At 35.7% G+C, this 12,726-nt stretch overlaps 1 non-coding gene across 1 annotated transcript; it reads left to right on the top strand.

The window, feature by feature from the left end:
• The first annotated feature begins 5,137 nt into the window (after positions 1-5,137).
• LOC141662196 (small nucleolar RNA R71) lies at positions 5,138-5,244 on the top strand. Its single transcript, XR_012550321.1, has one exon. It is a non-coding gene; the product is annotated as a small nucleolar RNA R71 (small nucleolar RNA).
• The last annotated feature ends 7,482 nt before the right edge of the window (positions 5,245-12,726 follow it).

Raw genomic sequence — 12,726 nt, forward strand, 5'->3', positions numbered from 1 at the left:
GCAAGTATTGCTTTCCCTATTCTCAGTTTAGTATCGATAAATGTTTTACATATCGCTGAATTAAATAATTCTATTTATGCAATTACTCATTTGCTATTATGTTTAGAATAGTCAAGTGAGTTTACTTATCCAATTATCGGATTTATAAATGTTTTGGATTTTGAGAAAGATGACGTTGTTTTGGTTTTGCTGCCCAAGTTAATGGGCGAATAAAAGTTTATAAGGGTGTCAAGTATTATGACCCCTTTCAATAAAATGTTTTAAGATTGGATGGTTGCGTAAGAGGCCGTGGCGGCGGTCCAGCGGAGATTTAGGTATTATACAAGATATAATACCATTAGGCCGATATGTGCCTTGGGTGCCCCATTTGTTTAGTTAGATATGCTTCGGCATACCGGTATTGCTCCGCGGCTGATCACCGGCGGCAACACACCGTCGTTCGAGAATTTCAATCTAAATTATTATATTGTTTTTGATAATCTTATAAGGAATGTTTTATCAACTGTTTTGGTTTTGAATAAAGGTGGAATACAGTTTTGGATTCGATTACTGATTGATGTTGATATTTAAGTTGTTGTTAAATATCAAAGGTGGTATTAATGCAGATGATTGACTTTGACTTCCATATTTTAGCACAGATAAGTTGTGAGCATCAAAGTTCGGATTGATATCTAATTTGATATGACATCAAAATGAATATTAATATCAAGAGTTGAGTTTTGAATAAAGTTTATGATTCATTCTATAATCATTGTTTCATGTTGTTATTGTTTACGATATTTCCGTAAATACTGTTTTACGAGTTTTATTCTCATCAAGATTCAAAGCATTGCTGAAGCATTTCACTCAAAAATATCAAAATGGTTTTGAATACAATTAAGGAATCAATTCTGGGATTCCTCGACTAAATTTTTATGATTCAGCAATTATGATTTTAAATGTTCTGCTCTAATGCAGATGTCAGTTTTATATCAAAAGACCCTATATATATCATAATGATCTTGCTGAGCATTTCTTTCGCTCATACTTGCCTGTTTTCAAATTTAACCTCCAGTGAGGATTAGCTTGCGTTGTTTAGCTGCGTAATTCGAGGAAGCAAAGAAGAAGCTTTTGGAAGGTAGTTGGTCCAGGGTTTGCGAATTAATGTAAGTTCTTTTCTATAAAGTTGTATATATTATATTATATTATAGTTGTGTATTTTATTTGGGCCTAGTATACTTCATTTCGAAGTTATACTAGTGGGTTTGTTTTGAATTGAGAATTGTTGCAAAGAGTTTTAAAAGAAAGTGAAAAATTTATTTGTGGAATTTGGATATCTTGTTTCTAGAACTGTAACCTTAAAAGATCTTGGAGTAGTTTGGGGTCATAAATAATAATTATCTTCCGCTGGCATTTATTTATTGATTTAACAGGTTAATTTTGATTGAGATTTTATAGTGACGACCAAATCCTCTGACCCCGGATTTGGGGGCGTTACAATAGTGGCCTCGATAAACAGTTGAATGGCAGTCTCGCAAGATCCCCCCCATTTCGATGTACGGAATACATCTCCTGATGATTTGGTCAGCTCCTTGCCTAAACAGATATGGTTCATCCCTCATGTACCACTTCACCTCATGAAGAAACTTCTTCCTTTGAGCATACGACAAGTCAGGAGGCATGATATTACTCATAAGGTAGTTCACAATGTCTGCAAACCACTGTTCTTCCTCTTGCACTCCAAACAGCTGCTCATCGAGAAAAGACTCATTTACCAATGTCTTATCCAGTGAAGTTGCACTTGGATCTTCCAAACGAGAGAGATGATCAGCGACTTGATTCTCAGTACCCTTTCTATCCTTGATCTCCAACTCAAATTCCTGAAGCAAAAGAACACATCTAATCTATCTAGGTTTCGAGTCCTTCTTCGTGATGAGATATCGAATTGCAGCGTGATCAGTGAAAAATGTCACCTTCGTTCCAAGCAGATAAGATCGAAATTTCTCAAAACTGTAGACAATAGCCAAAATTTCTTTCTCAGTAGTAGTATAATTCAGTTGAGCACCATTTAGGGTCTTACTAGCATAGTATACCACATGAAATATGTTGTTCTTTCTCTTCCCAAGAACTGCTCCAACTGCATAGTCACTTGCATCGCACATCATCTCAAAAGGTTCATTCCAATCAGGTAGAGTTATGACAGGTGCCTTGATTAAACTCTTCTTCAAGAACTCAAAAGCATCTAGGCACTCGTCATCAAACTTGAACGGGACATCCTTCTCCAAAATATTGCACAAAGGCTTAGAAATTTTTGAGAAGTCCTTGATAAACCGCATATAGAAACCCTCATGACCAAGAAAGTTGCGAACTCCCTTAACAGAAATTGGTGGAGGAAGATTTTCAATAATCCCCACCTTGGCTTTGTCCACCTCAAGACCCTTATTAGAGACCATGTGACCAAGAATAATGCCATGTCGCACCATAAAGTGACATTTCTCCCAGTTGAGAACCAGATTGGTCTCGACACACCTTTTAAGAACGCCGCCAAGATTTTGCAAGCACTCATCAAATGAATCGCCAAACACAGAGAAATCATCCATGAAAGCCTCAACATTCTGACCAATCATGTCAGACTAGATAGCCATCATACATCTCTGAAATATGACAGGTGCCCCACATAAACTAAAAGAAACCTTTCTAAAGGCGAAAGTACCAAATGGACAAGTGAAAGTAGTATTCTCCTGATCTTCTAGAGAAATGCAAATTTGATTATAGCCCGAATAGCCATCTAGAAGACAGTAGTACTCATTCCCAACCAATCTGTCAAGCATCTGATCAATAAATGACAGAGGGAAGTGATCTTTTCTCGTGGCCTTGTTCAGCTTCCTGTAATCCATGCAAACTCTCCACCCCGTGACTGTTCGACTAAGAATGAACTCATTCTTAACATTAGCAACAACTGTGCTACCTCCTTTCTTTGGTACACACTGAACTGGACTGGCCCAAGAACTGTCAGAAATGGGATAGATGATCCCTGCATCCAGCCACTTAAGAATTTCCTTCTTCACAACTTCTATCAGGATAGTATTAAGCCTTCTTTGTTGCTCAACAATAGGCTTGCTACCTTCCTCTAGCAGAATTTTATGCATACAATAAGAAGGGCTGATTCTCTTAATATCTGCTATCATCCATCCAATTGCCGATTTGAACTCTCTCAGAATTCTCAAGAGTTTTTCCTCATCATTACCTGAAAGGGTAGATACAACAATAACAGGCAACGTAGAAGCATCACCTAAAAAAAATACCTTAAGTGTTCAGGCAATGGTTTAAGCTTAAGTGTATGAGCTTCCTCAATAGACGGTTTGAGGCGCTTATGAGATTTGTTCAGCTCCTCCATTATAAGAGATTCAAAAGGCATATCCATCTTCCTCTTCCAGGGAGAAGCATTCAAATATTGTAACTGCTCATCACCTTCATCATCTTCGCTATCAGAATTCCCCAACAAGACCTTTTCTAAGGCATTCGACCTTAGCAATTGATCAAGTTCTGAAGTAACCACAGAATAGACCAACTCCACCTTTAAGCACTACTCATTTTCCGTTGGGAACTTCATAGCATTGAACACATTAAAAGTAACATCCTGATCCAGCACTTGCATGGTGAGCTCACCTTTTTGCACATCTTTCAAGGTTCAGCTAGTCGCCAAGAAAGGTCTTCCCAAGATTATGGGAATCTTTTTATCCTCCTCGAAATCAAGAATTACAAAATTAGCAGGAAAGATGATTTTATCCACCTTTACCAAAACATCCTCAACAATGCCTCATGGATAAGTAATAGAACGATCAGCCAACTGCAAAGTCATATAAGTAGGCTTTGGATCCAGTAAGTCCAACTTTTTGAAGATTGACAAAGGCATCAGATTGATGTTAGCTTCCAAGTCACATAAGCATTTGTCAAATGACACATTTCCAATGGTGCAAAGAATAGTGAAGCTTCCATGATCTTTAAGCTTCAGAGGTAACTTCTGTTGCAGCACAACACTGCACTCCTCCGTGAGAGAAACTGTCTCTAAGTCATCTAGCTTCACCTTCCGAGAGAGAATACCTTTCATAAACTTCGCATAACTAGGCATTTGTTCAAGAGCTTCAGCGAAAGGTATGTTGATGTGAAGTTTCTTGAACACCTCCAGAAACTTCTCAAACTGCTTATCTAGCTTTTTCTTCTGCAGCCTCTTAGGAAAGGGAGGTGGAGAATAGGTCTGTTTCTCCCCTGTATTACCATCAGGAGGAGTGTGTTCAATAGTAGTCTTCCTTGGTTCTACTTCAGCTTCCTTCTGCACTTCTTCTTCAGCCACAGATTTTTCATCCGGACCATGAGAATGTTTGGGATTTGCAACCTTCCCAGACCTCAATGTAATTGCCTTTACCTACTCCTTCACTTCCCTCTTTCCTGGTACTTCAGTGTCACTAGGAAGTGTACCAGGTTGACGATTTAACAAGGCGTTGGCTATTTGCCCAATTTGATTTTCCAAGGTCTTGATAGAAACCGCTTGGCTCTTGCACATGAGCCTCAACTCCTCCAATTCAGATTTTTCATTCGACTATTGTTGCTGGAGTTGTTGCCTTGGTGCATATTGCGGTTGCTGAAAACCAGGGGGTTGTACTGCTTTGCTAGATACTGCTGATAAGGCTTCCGAACCACATTCTGGATGTTGCTTCAACTAAAGTTAGGATGATTGCGGTTGTTAGGATGATAGGTGGCTGGTATAGGTTGTTGCGCCCTCTGAAAGTTACTCACGAACTGAGCTGATTCACTAGAAATAGCACATAGATCAGTCTCCTGGGCACCAGCACAAAGCTCACAAACACTAGTGATCTGATTAACTCCATAATTAGACAGAGAATCCACCTTCATCGTCAAAGCCTTAAGTTGAGCAGCTATAGTAGTGGCTACATCCAACTTCAGAATTCCTGCTACCTTACCCTGAGATAGTCGCTGAGTAGGATTCTGGTATTCATTAGCAGCCATCAGTTCGATCAATTCATAAGCTTCATCATAGCTTTTAGCCCACAAGGCTCCTCCTGATGCTGTATTAAGCATGGGTCGAGAAGTAGCACCCAAACCATTATAGAAACAGTTAATGATCATCCAGTCAGGCATCCCATGATGAGGACACTTCCTAAGAATCTCCTTATATCGATCCCAAGCCTCCCATAAAGATTCTCCAGATTGTTGAGCAAATTGAGTAAGTGCATTTCTAATTGCAGCAGTCTTCGCCATAGGAAAGAATTTGGGTAAGAACTTCTGAGCAAGATCCTCCCATTTGGTGACGGACCATGGTGGTAAAGAATGTAACCAGCACTTAGCTTTATCCCGCAGAGAGAATGGGAAAAGCCTCAACTTAATAGCATATTCAGAAACTCCATTGAACTTGAAAGTGTCATAGATCTCGATGAAATCTCTGATGTGCATGTTGGGGTCTTCTGTCAGAGGACCCCCAAACTGAATTGAGTTATGTATCATCTGAATCGTGCTCGACTTGATCTCAAAGGTAGTAGACGAGATGGCTGGCCAAACAATGCTAGACTGAATATCATCGATCTTCGGTTGAGAGTAGTCCATCAAAGCCTTTGGATTTGCTTCTGGTTCTCCCATTGCAACAAGAGCCTCTTCTTCTTTCTCAACTAAGATCTCTTCCTCTACTTTTTCCTCTACTACAACTTCTTCCTCAACTTGATCCAATGTCCTCTAACGAGACCGAGAACGCGTATGAATACACGCTCGCTAGAGTACCTGAAACATGACAAGGAATTAAGTAAGTAACAATGTCCGAGTCACTGAACTTTAACGACCAATGATGACAAACACATAAACTAAAAATTAACACCGAAATCCCCGGCAGTGGTGCCAAAAACTTGTTAGTCGCTAAACACGCGCTAAAATTAACGCAAGTATACGCGTTCGCAAGAAATATAGAATAAATTCTAGTTCGTTCCCACATGGATATGTTTAGGTTAATTTCAATCAATGTATTTATGCAACACTAGTATGGTTATTATCCAATGCTAAGACGGGTAACAATTTGTGGTTATTTATACTAATATTAGCTAAGAGATTATACTAAAGAACATAAACTAAGAGATTGAAGAGAATTGAATAATATATGACACAAACATGGGATTCTAACTTCACTAAATACTTCATCTAATAGCCTTTTCATTCTTAACCTTATCATGTAATGGTGATTACACTAATCAGATAACACGAAACTGATAAACGCCAACTTTCGTTGTACGAATACCATACTACCAGACATCCACAAAAGAGACAGAAGCTAAATAGACACCAATTATATTGAGACCCTATAATTCTCTAGAATTTGATAATATAACGGTTTAATGCACAAGTTATCCCTCGTGATTACATAGGGCAAGTAAGATGGTTAAAATTACCTACGAATCATGTATAATGAATACATGAACCTATGCTAGCACAGCAAGTTCTAAACCCTTAAATTTACTTTCGCTTCATTAAAGATAAACACACTATCTTATAAGTTCGTTACGCTCACAAGACGAATAAGCGCAACCAAAACTAGGTTATCATAAAATCACCACACACTAAGGCATCGAAACAAATTAACTAAAAAAATCCATAAATAAATCCAGTAGAACCCCACGATAACGATTAGCCCATCATTGGACTCATCATTAACGTGGGTTCTGATGAAAGCATGGTATAATAAACGTAGTCTTTATACTTAAATAAACCAAGTACGGAACAAAAGTAAAGGTTCAAGAATAAGAAAACTAGCATCCAAAGTTACAACTTAAAACAAAGAATCACAAGAATACACTAGATCTTCTTCGCCTTGGTTAAATTGTGCTCCCGGTCTTCTTACGCCTTCTCCTTAGCTCTGGTACGTCTCCTTATGAAAAAAGAGCTTTATTTATGTATATATATGCTGTAGAATTAACCAGGGCTTCAAATTCTCAAAATCCCAATAGAAACAGAATTATGTCACCCTGACCTGGCGCGGACGCGCACTGCTTCAGCACGGGCGCGCTGAGTTTCTGCTTCTTAGGCACGGCCGCACGCTACTTCAACGTGGGCGCGCCGTCCTTTTGAATAAAATTCTCATTTCTTTTCTTCTTGTTGATTTAAGCTGGTCTTTTCACGAGCCTTTATTCTAGACACCATCCTAACACCAAATTAGCATTAAAACCATGCTAATTCACCTGATTAACTGGAAAATGCCTGCAATGCAAAAACACTACAAAAATATGTTAAAAATACTAACAACTTGAGTACAAAACATTAATTCAAAGCTTTACGTAGTGTAATACAGTGTCATAAATGCCACTCAACACAGTCCTCTAATGATTCACTCACAGCTCAGGTACAAGCTCTCACTTCTCTAGTGCAGAGTCAACATAATGATATGAGGACCCTGGTAGACTGCCACAAACACCTTCAAATGCAGAACTCAGTTAATTTGGGATCTATCATGGGTGCCTTGAATGTTCCTCTACCTGCACTTCCTGAAGCGGTGAGGCCAGAAATTCCAACTCCACTACTCCTTTCTGCCAACAGGACTAAGGGGGAGATAGAAGTTAGGATTCAACAGTCTAAGGAAGCTGGTAAATCTAAAGAGACTGAAAAATTGACATCCACTCACATTGGTCAAAGCTCTTCACAAGCTCAACCATCTAAAGATGTTGGAAAAGACAGACTTCTAAAAGCTGTAGAAGGACCATGTCAAGACCAGGAATTTAGTGAACTGTTAATAGTCTTAAGGGTGTCTCTTCACAACAACTACATCACCTACAAAAGAGCATTGACCAACAATATCAATTCTATCAGAGTTGTGATCATCAAAGTTGATAACTTTCTAGAGAAAAGAATTATTGCAAATGTAAATGAATGTGGCATGGACAAATGTATACATGTGTCTCTCTCAAATCTTCAAACTATGAGAGCATCTGAGCTGGATGTAATTATTGACAGAGGTAATCAAGTGATTCCATAGGATACCCAACTGATAAATGAACTCAAGAAAGCTCAGATAGCTACTTTTCATGAAGCCTATCTTCATTCAAGAAAGGGGGTGGCCTACATTTGTTCATAATCTAGAAAATGCAAGTTCTTCACAGTTCCAAAGAATTATGTAAGAGGAAATGTGAGATTGATAATGTCTCTTGAAACTGATCTAAAGTCCAAGAAAAACAAGAAAATTAAAGATGAGGTAATGATCATAATTTTGGGAAGATATCTTCAAAATGCAGATAACATGTTGCCAAACTCACAATTCAACTTAAAAGATGACAAGGATGATGATGAGCAAAAGCAAGATGATCAAAAACCTTCTGGCTCAAATCCAAGTCAATCTTCTAGAGCAACTGGTAGCAAATAAACGAAACAATATGAGAAGAAGGGAGATGATACGAAAAGAGGTGATGAGAGAAGAAGAAAGAAGGAGGATGGTTCAAGACCAAAGAAAAATGCCCTACAAATCCAAATCAAACAAACTCAACCCTCTCAGCCATCAAACTCAAACACTTCACTACCTTAAACCTTTAAGCCCAAGTTCTTATACAAACCAACTACAAACACCACACTAAAATTACCAATTACTTTCAGCCAAACTTCTCTAAAGAAAATCTCAAACCTACCTTTTGTCAAGCCACCAATCAAAGTTCACTACAAATCTGTTGGAAGAAAACCAAAGAAACTGCAAGTTACTGAAAGGGCTATCTGGAACTGTTTCAATCAAGATGATTTTGTACCTCTATACTGGTGCATCACAGATAATGACTACTTTAAAAAATTAGCTGAAGAAATGGTCAAAGTTTGGGTTGTATCATTGAGGGAAGTAAGAATCTATTATCAAAATGGATCCTACACTTTACTTGGCAGAAATTTAATGGACACATTTTCAACCACATAGATTAAGAGTTTGATTAGCTTACTGAAGGATAAGGATACTAGTATATTGGCATGGAGATCTGTATTGGGTGTATGGTTGATAGTAATGGAAGAAAGAAGAGCAAGAGAAAAGGCTGAAAGAGAAGAAAGGGAAATAAAATATGCTGAAGAGATAATAATGTTTGAGCAAAGATCTGAGGAACTCAAGGCAAAGGGGATGAGCATGATTTCTAAAGATGAACATTTTGTGAACATTAAAGTTGGCAGATTCTCAAGAATAAAAGTAAATTACTTGAATAACTATTCATTAGATGATTGGCTCAAGCTTGTGGAAGCTCTAAGAGGGACACAGATCATAGAGAAATTGCAAGTGCTTGTAAATTTAAAGGACCTCATTAGACAAGAAACATGCTATGAGAAATTTTTGTGATGAATGTACTTATTGAACTCATGTAATTTATCAGCGTATAAAAGTTGCATTAATTAGTCTGTCAATCTGTATTGTTTCATTACATCTTGGGGTTAGTCTTGATACCAGGCATAATTTTGTGATAAGCAATCTTCTCACAAATTGGGGGAGATTGTTGTGCAAGACATGCCTGTATCATAACAAGACTAAGTCAAATTGATAGCTCTAAGAATTAGTTGTATGATAATCTAAATTTGTATTTTGTACAGTATTACTTGAGTCCGTAAAAATGTCAAAGATTAGACTGGAGTATTATTCTGTAAACAGTCTCAAGCCTAAGAATAAACTCTGGAAGAAGATCAAGATGATCAATACTCATAGAAATTGTGAAGGAGCTTGGAGTTGAATAAATATGTTTTGGGAAAAATACTTTAAGTTAAGATATCTACAAGTCACAAATCAAATCATATAGAGAAGTCATTCGAGAAGTCCAAATTGGTCTATCGAGAAGTCCGAGAGATATCGACAAGTCAAATAAAGATATGAAAATCGGAGATATTGACAAGTTATTTCTGCATATCAAGAACTAAGAGATACCGACAAGGAAAATGAAGATGTGAAGATTAGAGATATCGACAAGTTATTTCTACATACAGAGATTTGGAGACCTCGACAAGCCAAGTTCACTTATAGAGAACTCAGAGATCTCGACAAGTCAAAATTACCTATCGAGAACTCAGAGACCTCGACAAGCCAAATTTACTTATAGAGAACTTGGAGATCTCAACAAGTCAAAACACTTATAGAGAACTAAGAGATCTCGATAAGCCATTATACTTATCGAGATGCCAGTTCTCTATACACCAAACTGGAGATCTCGACATGAGGCTCAAAGTACAGAATGCAGACAAGTTAAATACTCAGGATTACCAATCGACAAACGACCTAATCACTTAGATTGAAAAGTCTACAAAAGCAGCTTGAAGAGTACAAGATCAAAGGCCAAGATTAACTGACAAAGGAAAGTCACAGATTCACAGGATATGCAAAGATACACTAAGTCAAAAATGGAAAGCTTTAGAGATAAATTAAATTAGGGTTTAGTACATCTTATTGCATGCTGTGTAAACCAGTGTGTACCAATCTATGAAGTAAACACCGGTCCTTTGCTTTTAAAAATTGTATCAAACATATCTAATTTTTCTTGTAACTCTCTCAAGAAAGAAGCTGAGTACTTTACTTATAAAGAACCCAAGATTTGAAGCAAAAAATATAAAATTAAGTGAGTTTTGAAATATTGTCTACACTGTTTAATTTCAGTTAACATAATATCACTGCATTTTTAATCTACTTTGTTCACCAAGTAAGAAACATTCAAAAAGTCACAAAAATATCCAAATCACACTCATGTATTGTATTCATTACCTAACATATTAAGTTGTAGGTTTAGGTTTTTTTAGGAATTTATTTTGTATATATAGTTGTACATGTGCGTGTTTTCTGGTTGTGTTAATTGGAAAAGTGACAGTTGGATATCTTAAAACTAATGACTGTTACTTTTAAAAATTACATTAATTGGTTTATTATTTATGATATTTTTATTTACATATAGTTGATTTCTTCCTTTTCAATTAAGAAAATTACTTAAGGTTTATTATAATGTATATAAGTTTTTATATGACTTAATAAATTATGACATAAATCTTGATATGTAATAATTTTTGTATATGTTATGGGTTAAAAAATTAATATAAGATATATGTTTTGTTTGGGGTGTATATTTGAGCTTATTTTGATAATTTTAATAGTTATTGTATGCGTGCTTGTGTTAAGTTTTTAGAAATTTTAGAATAATAATAATAGTTTAAAATATTTATGATTTTTAATTTTTTTTGAAAAGCTTGAAATATTATTAACTTTAGATGTGGAATAATAGTTGGGTATGTCATGAGTTTTTTTGAAAAGCCACAATGTATCATTAGATTTAGGTGAAATAATTTATTAAATTAGGTTTTAGAGTTTTCTGGGAAAACAAAATTTGTAGTATGCACAGGAGTTTTAAGGTAGTGTTACTTGGTAAGGTGTTTTAGCGGTTGCGTCTCTTGAAAATTATGACATCGTAATCATTTCTTAGAATTTAGTAAAGTAATGATATATCCAATGGTGTATGTGTCAATTTATAACGGTTCCAGAAGCATACTACATATAATAGTTACTACATAGAATAGTTGAGGAATATTTTCAAGAAGGTCAACTCGATGGCTTCCTCAGTCCAACTCACAGAGTTTAGGCGAGTCAAATCTCTTCGGCATAGTTTAATTATATTTATCATGTTTGGTGAAATTAGAATTGGGTAAATACTGTGTAAAGGGACCTCACAACACATGTCTCAGACTACTAATCTTAAGTTATGAATCATTTGTTTAATTTGATAATAATTTGTTGTATAGTTAAGATTGTTGGATTTTGTTGTGGTTGGAGACAACTCTACGAATTATGACGAATTGAATTTTCATTAATTATTTTGAGTAAGCTTAAGTGGGTAAATTTGTGGTTCATTTGAATCTCATGTTCTTTGTCAAATATCTTTTTTAGGTCAAGTCTATTACCTCCAGCGTGGATAGAAATGAGCATAAAAATTCGAAAATCGGATTATCCGAATTTTCGATCCAGTATCCGATTTAAAAAATCCAATAATAAGGATATCTGATTCGAATTATTCAGATCGAATATTCGATCTGATTTTTTTATATAAATTCAGATTTGGATCTTGATCACAACTTTTTATAAAACTGAATATCCGGATCCGATCCATTTTTTTTCTTAATAAAAAAATAAATTATATATATAAATACAAGATAAGTAAGATATATTTTAGTCTTTATAAAAAATATTTAGTGACGGTATGACTATTTCCTCTTAGATTTTTAAAGTTTCAGGTTAATATCTAAATATCTAATTTACTCATCATTCTTTCATCCGTATCATCAACAAATTTGATACAAGTGTATAATAATAATAAATTAAAATTGTTCATACTTGCGGATTTGACATAAGTGATAGTAAGAAATAATAATCTATGTTTGATGACAATTATGAAAACTAGATAACAACAAATTTGATATAAGTGTGTAAAAAAATATTTTTATATTGATCATGCTTGTAAATTGAGAATCAATTTTTATAGTAAAATGATGTTTGTGTCACTATTTTCCCCAACTAATAATATAATGACAAAAGTATAGTTTCCAGCATCATTAGTTTCAAAACTCGAATATGTATTAACTATCACGTAAATCGTAATTTTCTTAAAATGAAAGTTTAAATTGTTTAAATTGGATCCGCACAATCCGATTTCCAGTCTGGTTTAATCGGATATCCGAATATATGAATATTCGGTTAAATCGGATCCG

Source organism: Apium graveolens, chromosome 5 (genome assembly GCF_009905375.1).
Source record: "Apium graveolens cultivar Ventura chromosome 5, ASM990537v1, whole genome shotgun sequence".
NCBI classification, from domain to species: Eukaryota; Viridiplantae; Streptophyta; class Magnoliopsida; order Apiales; family Apiaceae; genus Apium; species Apium graveolens.